This window comes from Mustela nivalis, assembly GCF_964662115.1.
Source record: "Mustela nivalis genome assembly, chromosome: 5".
In the NCBI taxonomy this organism is placed as follows: Eukaryota; Metazoa; Chordata; class Mammalia; order Carnivora; family Mustelidae; genus Mustela; species Mustela nivalis.
The window spans coordinates 99995770-100007913 of record NC_139024.1 but is presented as its reverse complement, the minus strand read 5'-3'; the positions used below and the strand labels follow the sequence as shown (position 1 = coordinate 100007913).

Below are 12144 nucleotides of genomic sequence, written 5' to 3'. Positions count from 1 at the left end.
CTGCTTTAAAAGGTCAAAAAAATTGCCAAATTGGAATAGGGCACTTACAATCAAATTTTAAATTGACTCTCCCACACACATTTGTAATTTACTGTGTTAGCTGTTATATTTAGGTAAAACACGTTATCAAGGTTATTATGCAAGAAATTACATCTTTTGCATAAAAGGTCCCCTGAATTGCACTTAGACTAGTAACAAAAAATATATATACTGACAAAGACTAAACTATATTTGTTATAGATTACAAAAGTTACTGAAAGCCAGAATGAATCTTTAAGGTTGGAGGGACCCTTTAATAGTTAATCTTTGGGCTTAAGGAAGAAAAAATGAAACAGTCCCATACTGCATTTCACATCTCTTAAAAATAGGAAGTGTTTTAGCAGCTTAAAACCTTAACAGTTATATAAAACTTAATACACTAGGATTTACTTTGAAATATAGTTTACAACCAGATCAATTATACATACACTGGCACTTTAGCACAAGGGCAAACTTTAAAAACAAATTATTTTGGACCTTTAAAATCAGGCCATAGTATAAAAACAGAGTCCATGGTCTTACATTCAGCAAATTCATACTAAAATATCCCATTTTTGTAGGATAAATGCCAACAAAACTTTACATATGCAATAAGTTTATTACATATATTTATATGGCTCTTTCCTAGGTACTTAAAACTTTCACATTATACAGCTCCCCACTTTTAAGTTTTATAGGGAATGATTTTGAGACCAGATCACTGTCAGAATAGCTTATGTAGTGCTATAGTATAAAAATGTATTCTCAAAGCTACTCAGTAACCACCAAGTACTGTTTCTTTAAAAACGAGTTTTGGTGCATTAGTTAGCAGACCTACTGCATGAAAGAAATGGCCACTGGGTATATGGTCTCATTCTAAGTTGAAAAGCCTCTAGTGCCCTTTCCACATTCACCAGCATATAGTTCACTAAAATGCAACTATTCGCTAAGAAAAATTCACATTTTTTTGGCAGTGCATCAGGTTGTTGGCATATTACTGGTTTGGATGTTTCTAGGACTTCAAACTGTCAAATATTCAACTACCTTTCAATCCTTACATGTGTTTTAACTTGAATGCTCATAAGCAGATTGACTAGCTTTCAACAAATAAATCTGATCCATGCACAATAACTCTTAAATTAGTTATTTCTGCTCAACAAACAACAGGAAAAGTTGATTACCATTCCCCAAATCTAAATTTGACAGGTTTAAGAGTTACGCAGTTGAGAACACAGTATCAGTGTACAATTATCAATAATTTAGTTAATTTTAAGTTGCACTGATACTACTATTACTTCACAGTGCACACAACATGTAAAATAGGTGAGATGAAGTCTAATTATATTTTCCACATTAGCAGTTTTACAAATAGATTAATTCCCTAGTGAATTTGGCCTGAAACAATGGACAACTACCCTGAAAGATAACTAAATTTACACAGTAGTATTTTATCTTATTTTATACCTGTACTTTAAGTAAGGTTTTAAGTTGAAATGTCATTATCTTCTTATCAGAAGGATTAAAGGAGACTGGAACCCAGTGGCTTGGTGGTTTAGGAAGAAACTTGGTGATGGTGGCTCACTAAACTTGGCTCCAGCATAGTTTTGATTAGTTTGAGACTTAAGAAGTAAGCTAGGACTTGATAAGCTAGAGTTCCAGTTTTGATTATTTGGAAAATTTTTGTTCTTCCCCCCATTTTGCATGGCCTGCTGCAGCTGCTAATGAGGTGTAAGTATGTCCTCTTTCTTTTTTCTTATGAACAATCTTCATTTGGGAATTCTGATCCTTGGTCTTCTGTCTATTAAGCTGTTGCTGGTTCTTACTAACATTTCTTGATTGAGGGGCTGGAATGTTGTACCTCTCTCCACCACCCATCTTCAGCTTCTTTGTCACCTTTCAGTCTGTTTTTCGGATTGCAAGATTTCCACTACCTGTCCCCTTCCTTCCTGCCAAGCCCAGGATAACAGATGTTTCTGCTGGATCCTTTCCTTTGTCTCAATACAGAAGTTTTCATGGGCCGATCTGCTGAGTTCAGCCTAGGAGCTGAGGCCAACATCTGATTCTCCTCAGCACACAAGTTTGAGAGAAGTCCTAGCGACTTCAAACTCGGACGGCGGCGGCTCCTGCTGGGCATCAAAGCCCCCCTCCCTTTCTAGGGAGAGACGAGGCTCCAAACAAACCTTTAGTACTTTATTTTTAAGTAATCTCTACACCGAACATGGGGCTCGAACTTAACAACCCTGAGATCTAGATTCTCATGCTCTACCAGCCAAGCCAGCCAGGTGCTTTTGTAATAAAATTTTTCTATCTCAACTATTGTGAAGAGGAATCAGCTCCTCTGAATAGCTGCCCTCAACTTTTATTCTTCTTCTGTCCTCTTCCTATGACCCAGCTGTGACATACAAAGACATCTCTACTCTAAGCTTCCCTTCCTCTTGCCAGAATGCTTACTAACCACACTGTGACCCCTTTTGGCTTCTCAGAAGGTAACACGGTCTACAATACTGCAGTTATTATTACCCCAGCCTTTAAGCACAAGGAAGCATGAGGTGTTGAAGGATGAGGGACAAGGATTTGGAAGGATAATGCATAAAGCCACGTATGAGGCTACATATGTATACATAATGTCATGTGCATTATATTTGCTGACACATGCTTAAAGAAATAAGCTTTTCTGTGATCTGTCATGTTGTAGGACACACTTCTCGCCAATGCTAACTTCAACTATTTTTATTAAAATATTACCTAAATACTAAACTATGCACAATCTGCTTATCTTATCAGTCCTACATGATATAAAACCAAAGAATTAAAAGTAATCAATTAAATTCAAAGTAAGTGTGAAAGTAACTTCCATGCCAATCCAGTTGTGCATGGGTAGAACCACATGTGATATAAAAACCATAAACATGATATTCAAATCTTGACTTTCTTCTGATTACCCTATGTATTTAAATGAGTCACTATGAGAATTCTGAAAAATTAAATTCTTTTAAAACTTATCAAATGAAAAGTAGGAATAGTCCAACTATTATAAGAAAATATAATAAAAAATATTCTGTCTAAAGGAAAAGCTACCAAACATAACATATCCTGAGAGTTGATATAGTTGATATACTAAAATAAAGATCATTTTACAATAACAGCTGATGCTTTTTTTCTCTTAAGTAGAAAATTTTTTCTTATATAACTCTTATATAAAATGTTATTTTTAAAAATAACACCATACTTATTTTTAAAAATGCAGGATACTTGTTGAAATTTACCTCATAAATTCATAGAGGTAGAAGTAAAGATCACATTGCTGTCATTAGCTGAGATGTTAGAATATGACTTGAAGCTTGAATCCAGAGGTCTTATTGAAATTTGTTTAGGGACCCTAGTATGTCCCTGAATTATAGGAAGTACCACCTCATCAGCTAAACTTCTGTCCCTAACCTATGGATATAAAAAGAGGAAAAATATCTCTCATCAATAATTACCCCCAGGGAGGTAGGCTTTACCAGAATCTTTTAGACTCCCACTTTTTCTCCCTGTCTGTTGCCAGAAATTTGACACATTGAAGAAAGAACCTATACAACTAAAGGTAATTTGTAGGGTACTTTGGTCTTGCTCATGCTTAGGGTACTTTTTCAAGCTTAATTTTACTGTAGTCATTCTGTTTCACATAGATTTAAAGTGTACATCTTACCCTCATAACTAAAGACACTAACATAGGATTAAGGAAGTAAAGGGGTCCTTCTCTACACAATGTGTCTTTTTTTCTGCCACAGTGGTTCTGAAAGTGTGATCTCAGGATCTGTTTTCATTAACTCCACAAGATCAAAAATAATTTAACAATAAGGAAATGATGTTATGCTTTTCACTTCATGCTCTCATGATTATATAGTATAATTTTCAGAAGCTACACCCTGTGGTATTTCTATTGACGAAGCAGATACAAGAAATTAACCGGGAAGCTGGACATTGAAGAGACTTGGAAATGTTTAAAACAATTCCACTCTTCTCAAGTTTTTATTTAGAAAATAATAGCTGTATCATTTATAAAAGCGTTATTTGTGCGAACATACCAACAGATCGTGTGTTGTCATTTTAAAGGAATAAATACAGTAATACTTTTAAAGGATCTTAATTTCCATTAGGATAAATATCCATAGATGTAACTCACATCAACAAAGATTCTTTGAGGCTTTGGTAATTTTTAAGAATATAAATTAGTCCTGAGACCAAAATGTTTGAGAAGGGTTACCACAGCGACATTACATCTAAGACCTGACATGGCTCATCCATTCTACTTTAACCTCTGAGTTTAGGTCACATGTTTAAATCTTCTTCCCATACTTTAAGTAGTAAAATTATTCTATAAAATCCACAGATCTTATAGACTGGGTTTAACCACTTTGGTCACACATCTGACCCGTATACTTCAGTATCTTTTTGGTTAGGCCCTGGGTTTTAAATTTCAGAATGTTAAGGAAGTCTATTCACATCCCAAAGGCACTCTCTATTCTCTAGAAAGCAACCAGACTAATTTAATTAAAATGTAAAACAGTCATGTCCCTCCTTTTTGCCCAGAATCCTCCAATGGCTTCCCACTCTTTTCATAACCAAAGCCAAAATGTGTACTATGACCAAGCAGGCCCTAAACACTCTGGTCCCCATGATCTTTCTAAGATCCTCTCCTACTACTTGAAACCTTCACTATGGCATCTCGCACTACACTGGCTCCCCTCCTGTTCTTTCCACTAACTCAGGGCCTTCCTCATCCTCTGTCCAGAATGTCTAGAATGTTGCATCCCAAATAGCCACCCAGTGGGCTCCTTACTTCCTCCTGCCTCTGTTCAAAAGTCACCTCCTTCTTTAAAAAAAAAAAAAAAAAAGAGTGGTGCTTGGGTGGCTCAGTGGGTTGGGCCTCTGCCTTCAGCTCGGGTCATGATCCCGGGGTCCTGGGATCGAGCCCCGCATTGGGCTCTCTGCTCAGCAGGGAGCCTGCTCCCCACCCCAACCCTCGCCTACTTATGATCTCTCACTGTCAAATAAATAAAATCTTAAAAAAGAAAAAAGTCACTTCCTGAGAGAGGTCTACATAGCCTACTGCATAAATTTGAACCTCCTGGACATTTCATACTTTATTCCCTGCTTTGTACATTAGCCATCATCTCTATGTAAGAGGACATATATTCAGATCTATTTTACTTATTGTTTAGGGTAAGTTCCATAGTAGTGGAGATGTTTATGTGTGTCATCCACAACCACCTCACAATCTATATTGTTAGGTGTTGTTTACTGTTATTGTTGTTATTTGTTGATACTAGGAAACTAGATCCCCAGTAAGTGAATGGAAGGATCAAGGCCATTCCTAACCAGGGGATGGCAACACAGATAGGGCGTTGGGGGGGTTAAGGACAAAGGATGTCATCAGTAGGACTCGAGCAGAACTCCTGACGAAGAAAGTTGTCAGTCTCTGGGTTCTGAACCTGGGCTGAGGGAGAACCATAGTGAGGACCCTGTAGTAAATGGGAAGAAGAGATGAATGCTGAAAAGGGTCCAGGGGCCTGGGGAAGAGAGGGCACTACAGAGTTGTTGTTGTTGTTGTTGTTGTTGTTGTTCCCCCAAAGCCATACCTTAGAGCAGAAATAACAAATGAAAAGATCACTTGAAGAATTGGGAGCAGCTTGAATACCAAAGACTCAAAAGTGTTTTTAGGACAGTTTTACTCAGACCAAGGTCTGAGAGATTATAAATGGAAGAGGGGGGAAAAAAAATGAGTGACAACAATAGGGGAGGGGGTGTAAAATGTAAATCATCTCAAGTTAGGGGGAAAATAAAATAGAATCCAGACAGGAAAAGGAGCCAAACGTAAGGAAAACAAACATTACCTCAGTCAGTGACTATCTGCACCTGAATATAATCTAGAACTCCTGTTTCTGCCTCTTCTGGCACTGAGGACCACCAGTCTGGTATTTTAGATGGCTCCATATAGCTCCAGCTCTAGGACAGTCTGATTCCTCCCTCTCACCTTTCTTAGCCTCATCCTGGAGGTCTACTCTTCTTCCCCACACCGAAGACTACTTGATTTGGTGGTTTTGATGAGGGAGGCTGGCTGAGAACGGAGCAGGGGAGGGCGCCTTGCACCCCCTCTCCACCCACTCCCCTTGGTAATATGTGTGACATTCCACAGGCACCCCTGACTGCCCTAAAAGAAGAACACATGGTTATCTTGCAGAGATCACAGTCCTGCAAGGCAGGAGTCTCTCTTGGTTTACAAATGTCCTTGAGATTTACAACAAAGAAGTGACCTTATCAATAGCCCAATTTCCAAAGATACAACTAACTAACTCAGTTCCTCAAGCCCTAACGTCACCCTCCCCTCCATAAAAAACCAAAGGAGATGGAGGTAGAAGGAAAAGTAAATAAAGTTAAATTTCTTTTAAAACCTAAATCTCACTAACAAGGACGTTTGATAGCAGGAATGTAACATTCCACCAGGAGACTCCCAATTGTCTTTATGTTAGTGCCTCATTAGAGGGAAAGTGGCCTTGGCTTGATAGTAACCAGGCCTTCAATATCCTGACAGTCTTCTTTACCCCAATAGCCCTTCTGAACCACCCTTTGTCCTCACTTACCCAACTCCTGTGTATATAACCAGCCACTCCTCACATGCCCGGCGCAGCAGTTCTTCCTGCCCATGGGTCCTGTCCCCGTGCTTTAATAAACCACCATTTTGCACCAAAGATGTCTTAAGAATTCTTTCTTTAGTCATCAGCTCTGAACCTCACCCCACCGAACCACACCTAGGTTCAAGAACTTCATCAGTTTGACTCTGTACCTCGAATTTTCTGCAATTCCTTTCCTCCTTCCTGCTTCAGATTACTGTTGTCCATTCTTTTGCTTTCTCTCTTTTTACATTTCCTAAGCTATCTCTTCAAAGTCCTTAAATAACAAAATCACCTGCAGGAAGCCCAGAAGAAGGTCACCACCAGTGTCCTAAAATCTGAACATTTTTCTCCCCGTATTATACATCTCTGTTATTAGTACTACACAGTTTGTCTGAATTTTAAAGGTAATCACACTTGTAAAATGCTAAAGACACCACATTTATGTTTTAACATCCAGACTTCCAGGATTCTGGTAGAGTTAGATACCCCAGGTTCATTTTCACCCTTAGGGAATACGATACTGCGCTCATTATCATCCCCCTGGCATGATGTGCAATAAGCCACCTGATATTTATAGCAATGACCTTTTTTTTTTTTCCCTTACATACAAAACCACCTTTAACTGAGAATTTTGATCCTTGTTCTATGGAACATTGGGTTCTCAGTGGCCTTTCTAAATTGGGGAATTGGACTGTTAAACCTTTCTCTCTTACCCGTGTTCAATGTCACCTTTCAGACTGCTTTTCAGCATGAAAGATTTCTGCCACCTGTCCTCCTGCCTCTGCCAAGTCTAGAATATTAGGTGTTGCTTTTTGTCTGACTCTCTTCCTTGTCTGACTACTGACATTTGTCATGGACTGACCTGCCGTATTCAGCCAGGAGCCATGATAACAACCTCCTCAAGGGTAGTTTGGGTTGAATATTACAAGTACAAATGTAACTAAAAAGCCAGGGAGTCATTTTAAGCACTTGTCAAATAAAATGACTATGCATTTGTCTTTGATGAATGGCTTTAACCTTGGATACACTCACTGTCCAAACTATCTCCAGGAACATTCGACTAAACTTCACACACACACACACACACACACACACACACACCCTTATAGGTTCTGAAAAGGTTTGATTTTTTTTTTTCAAGTTGAAGTCTAGATGTCCTTTCCATATTCTTTGTCTCAGGGTCCTCTGTTTCGCTTTGGACACAACTTGCATTGGTTCTTTGCAAAGTTACAGCTCTCCAGGATTTAAAATATTACCCCATAAAGAGCTTATAAGTTTCACTCAAATTTCTTCTACCCATCTCTATTTGCCCACTGACAACCTATTTTCCATGACTGTTACTCAACAGCAGCTCATTAAATTGAGCATCAGTGTTTATATATAACATCACTTCCATTTTCTCCTTTTGGATGATTCCACCCTAGCTATGCCTACAGCTGCTGTTTGTTGTCATTCCTCCTCCCCTCAAGAGCAGCACAGTGAATCCAAGGGCCAATGAGCCTACCTGAGATGCCAGCGAACAGACTGACAGCTCCAGGACCTCATTATCTGACACATTGTCCAGTCATTTGATGCTAAGCATGGCAGGCAAGAACACTGGCAGAACACACTTGGGAGGTTAACACAATGTCCTATTTCCATATGGTAGACTGAGCAGAAGCGCTGCTCTGTGACTCTAAAATTAAAAAGTCTCAAAGAGAAATACATTTCAGAAGACTTTCCTAAATTACAAATATAATTTGCCTTAAATACTGAACTTTTCTACATGACCAATGGATAAAAACTCCTTTGGAGCCAGATGCTGAAAGGGAATGTGGGAGGATTTGAAGACAAGTGTCATGTGGTGAAATCACTAAATAAAAATGTGCTAGGAAACTAATGAATTTCCTCATGTTCACAATAGGACAAAGCAGACAGACTTAAAAAAATAGATACTAAGAGCTCTGGTTGGGTCTTATCTGATTTCCTGAAATTTTTAGATATTTATAATAAAAAGCATTTAGAGCAGCTAGCATGTTTCAAGTGGTTAGCATACAGCTAGTAGTAGTTGCTATATGTGCAAAAGGAAGCTTTTTTTGCACACATGAAAATCATCAGCAAAGAATAAAATGCATATTTTCATATTTCTCTGTTAGACTGAGAAAAATTTGAACAATAAAATAAAAGATGTAAGAAAAGAAGAAAAAAGTTATTTGTTTTCCTCTCCAAAGAGATATACAGAAGGAAGGACTCATTTCAGAGAGATACAAAATAAAACAATGGCTTAAAAATATAGCAACTAAGTACTCTTCCAGCTAGTATTCAATGGGCTAAAAGAAGAATGCTGAAGATGATGATATCCATGTACTGTAAAGTGACTAGAGAGAGAATATTCTCTTTTCTACAGAAAAAGAGAGTCATCCCAAATTTGGACCAAATAGGACAGAAATGGATCAAACCCTGTTAGGGCTGGAAAGAGACAAGATTATAATATAAAGTAATTTCCTATTGCTTTTGGGGGAAAAAGTCTAAACACTGACTACTATATCTTACGTATAGTATTAGTCAATAAATATTTGTTAAATCTGGAAAAGAGAAAAGAAATAGAGAGATACTTAGAAATTGTCTCCTCCAAGAATACACAACAATTCTGTGAAACTCCTGGCATTTTAAGTAGGTGCTGGGGGCAGAGAAGGAATGCAATAGAAAACAAATGCAAATGTAAGCTTTTTTTGTTGTTGCATAACCACAACAAATTAGTACATAAGACACAATAAACGTTGAAAGATTGAGATGGTCCCTTAAGGCTGGAGATTCAATCTCTAACATTTGGAACCTAGGCTGGAATCCTTGTGTTTTGATGGATCACAAGGTATATGGCACAGTCCATGCTTTTAACCAAATCTCAACAGGAGAATGGCCACTTGGCCCAGGAAGAAGTAGACACAATGTTTGGTTTCATGTGTCACATTAATACCAAAATGCCTTCCCAGGATGCAGTGCCAAGTGGTGGTGTACTGGTTGTCAACCTCCCTCTTAATAAGGAAGGAAAGAAAGAGAAGGAAGAAGGGAGGGGTGAAATGGGCTTAGACAGAGAGAGAGAGAGAAAGAACATAGCCACACAAGAGTGCTATTAGCACATACCAGTTATCTTTAGCATCTGGAGGATTAGGAAATGAAGACCAATGAGATTGTGATTAAGTTTCTCTCACAAATTTGTGCTATGCTTTAGATATTTTATTTGCCCCAGATGTTCTGGAGAATACCCTATGAGGCCTAGAGGGGGCTCAATTATGCAGGGATACCCCAGGGTAGGTGAGGATTCCCTAGAAGAATTCTGAACCACAACAGGCCAAAAGTTTATCCACTCATCTTCCCGCCTGATCCAACTAACAATTGTCCTGACTTCCTTTTCCTAACCTAAGTCTATGTAAAATAAACTAAGGTTTATTTAGAAGATTTATTGTTTTACCGTTGGACACATTGCCAGCTGAAATTAACATAAATTATACTAATTAACTATTTCAATGGCAAGACAATGCCCAAAGGACTAATTGAAAATCAACTATTTTATGTTAGTGAAGAATCCAAAAATCAGATAATAAATTACTTATATCCCTTTCTCTAAGATACAGTATTTTTGTTAACATTTAGCTTAATCTAATTTGAAACTTTGAACAAGCGGTCTACTATTTCCAGGCTTTGAATCCTCACAAATTCTTTAGTTGTTGTAACAAATATGCAAAAATACTAAAGATAAGTTGAAGTGGAGTAGATATGCTATATTGTTGCTTGTCATTCCATAAATGGTGAAAATGCTCATGTATTGCCCATGGTCTACATTCTAGACAAAACTAACTTAAAATATGATGTGTACCCCAGCAGACTTGCAAACTTGAACTGAGATGGGTTGTTCCTTTGTTTCTTCTGGAAAGTAACCCATCCCTCCATAGCCTCTATGGCACAGACTTACAAACCATGAACACAAATCAAGTTCTCATTCTTCCTTATGCCCAAATTATCATGGAAATACCTTAATTGAAAAATTTCATCCCCAATAAAATGCATTTAAGCTAATTCTAGAGTTTCCCAGAGACTTTTCTTACATGAGCTCAGAAATAAGTACCTGACTCTTTTGGTACATTTTGACATCTTGTTGCCATGTTTTTGACTTTGTTTCTGTTGGTCAAAATTCTGTTCTACTGGTGACCCTCACTGCTGCTTGACAAGTACCCAAGGTTATTCACAGGCTCTCTTAACGTAAACAAATTCCTGCCTTGTATCCCAGCTTCCCTGCATAATTGGAAGAAATTCACCACTATTACCAATGACATTAGATTTTTCAATTCCTGATATCTGAACGACACTTTCCTCATCCAAAAGTATTATTTTTTGCCACTTCTTTTCTTGATTCTAAGTCTAAATTCTGCTTACCTTAATCTTGCCTGCCCAATTAGCCCTACCCAGTAGGCATGCCAGTAAAAACATCCTTTTGGGGATAGTTCTATTCCCTTCCCATCTGGATGTGATCTGGTCCTTTGGACCTAACCAGTCAATTGCAAAAATAGCATCATATATGGTACATGTTTCTAGTCTTTCTATGGTTAACTTCTGTATTTTTCCCCCACATGGCCATAAGGGAAATTATTGTCCTTCTTTACTCTCTTTTAAAAAAAAAACATTTTGTTTTTTTATTTGTTTAAAGCACAAGCAGAGGGAGGGGCACAGGCAGAGAGAGAGAATCCCAGTGGACTCTGTGCCAAGCAAGGGGCCCAACATACGACTCAATCTTAAGACCCTGAGATCATGACCTGAGCCGAAATGAAGAGTTAGTTGCTTAGCCGACGGTGCCACCCAGGAACTTCTACTTTTGCTCTCTTTAAATGCTAGTTATATGATTCACAGGCTAATATGAGATCCACTGAAAACCCAAACAGCTTGTTAGAAAATTTCTTCTTTTAAAGGAGAAAGCTGAAACAATCACTCCCAGGTTTAAATATCTAAGAAATATCTTAGAATACTTATCTGTGTATATGGATGTAACTAAAATTCACTCAGATACTTTGAGAAAAAATGTAGTCATTTGTGTTCATTTACCGTTTGTAAGTTATGGACACTTCGCCCCAAAGATTAATGTTTTTCTCCTGCAATGTCTAAGTATCACTCAAGATGCTTCAAAAGCATTAGAAACAAAAGCTAAGAATTTCCTTTGTATGATAGAAATCATCTTCTTGACTTTTCAGTCAGGTCTGTACTATCAAAATATTTTAAGTATATCATTTAATATCAAATTAGAAATAATATATATATTGCATAATACAGAAGTATTTATGTTATTGCTAATCAGAGATCCTGAAATCTTTACATATTTCCTGAGCCACTATTTCATGAACTGCTGATAGTGATAACATTGATGTGTTTACTGAGAAAGATGACTACCACACATTGTTGCCAATGTCCAGTCCTGGTACTGCCCTATGGACAGGAT

General features: G+C 37.8%; 1 pseudogene across 1 annotated transcript; it reads right to left on the bottom strand.

The window, feature by feature from the left end:
* Window positions 1-1280: 1280 nt before the first annotated feature.
* On the bottom strand, window positions 1281-2192 carry LOC309864252 (proline-rich nuclear receptor coactivator 2 pseudogene; annotated as a pseudogene). Its single transcript has one exon. The product of its transcript is annotated as a proline-rich nuclear receptor coactivator 2 pseudogene (transcript).
* Between the last annotated feature and the right edge of the window lie 9952 nt (window positions 2193-12144).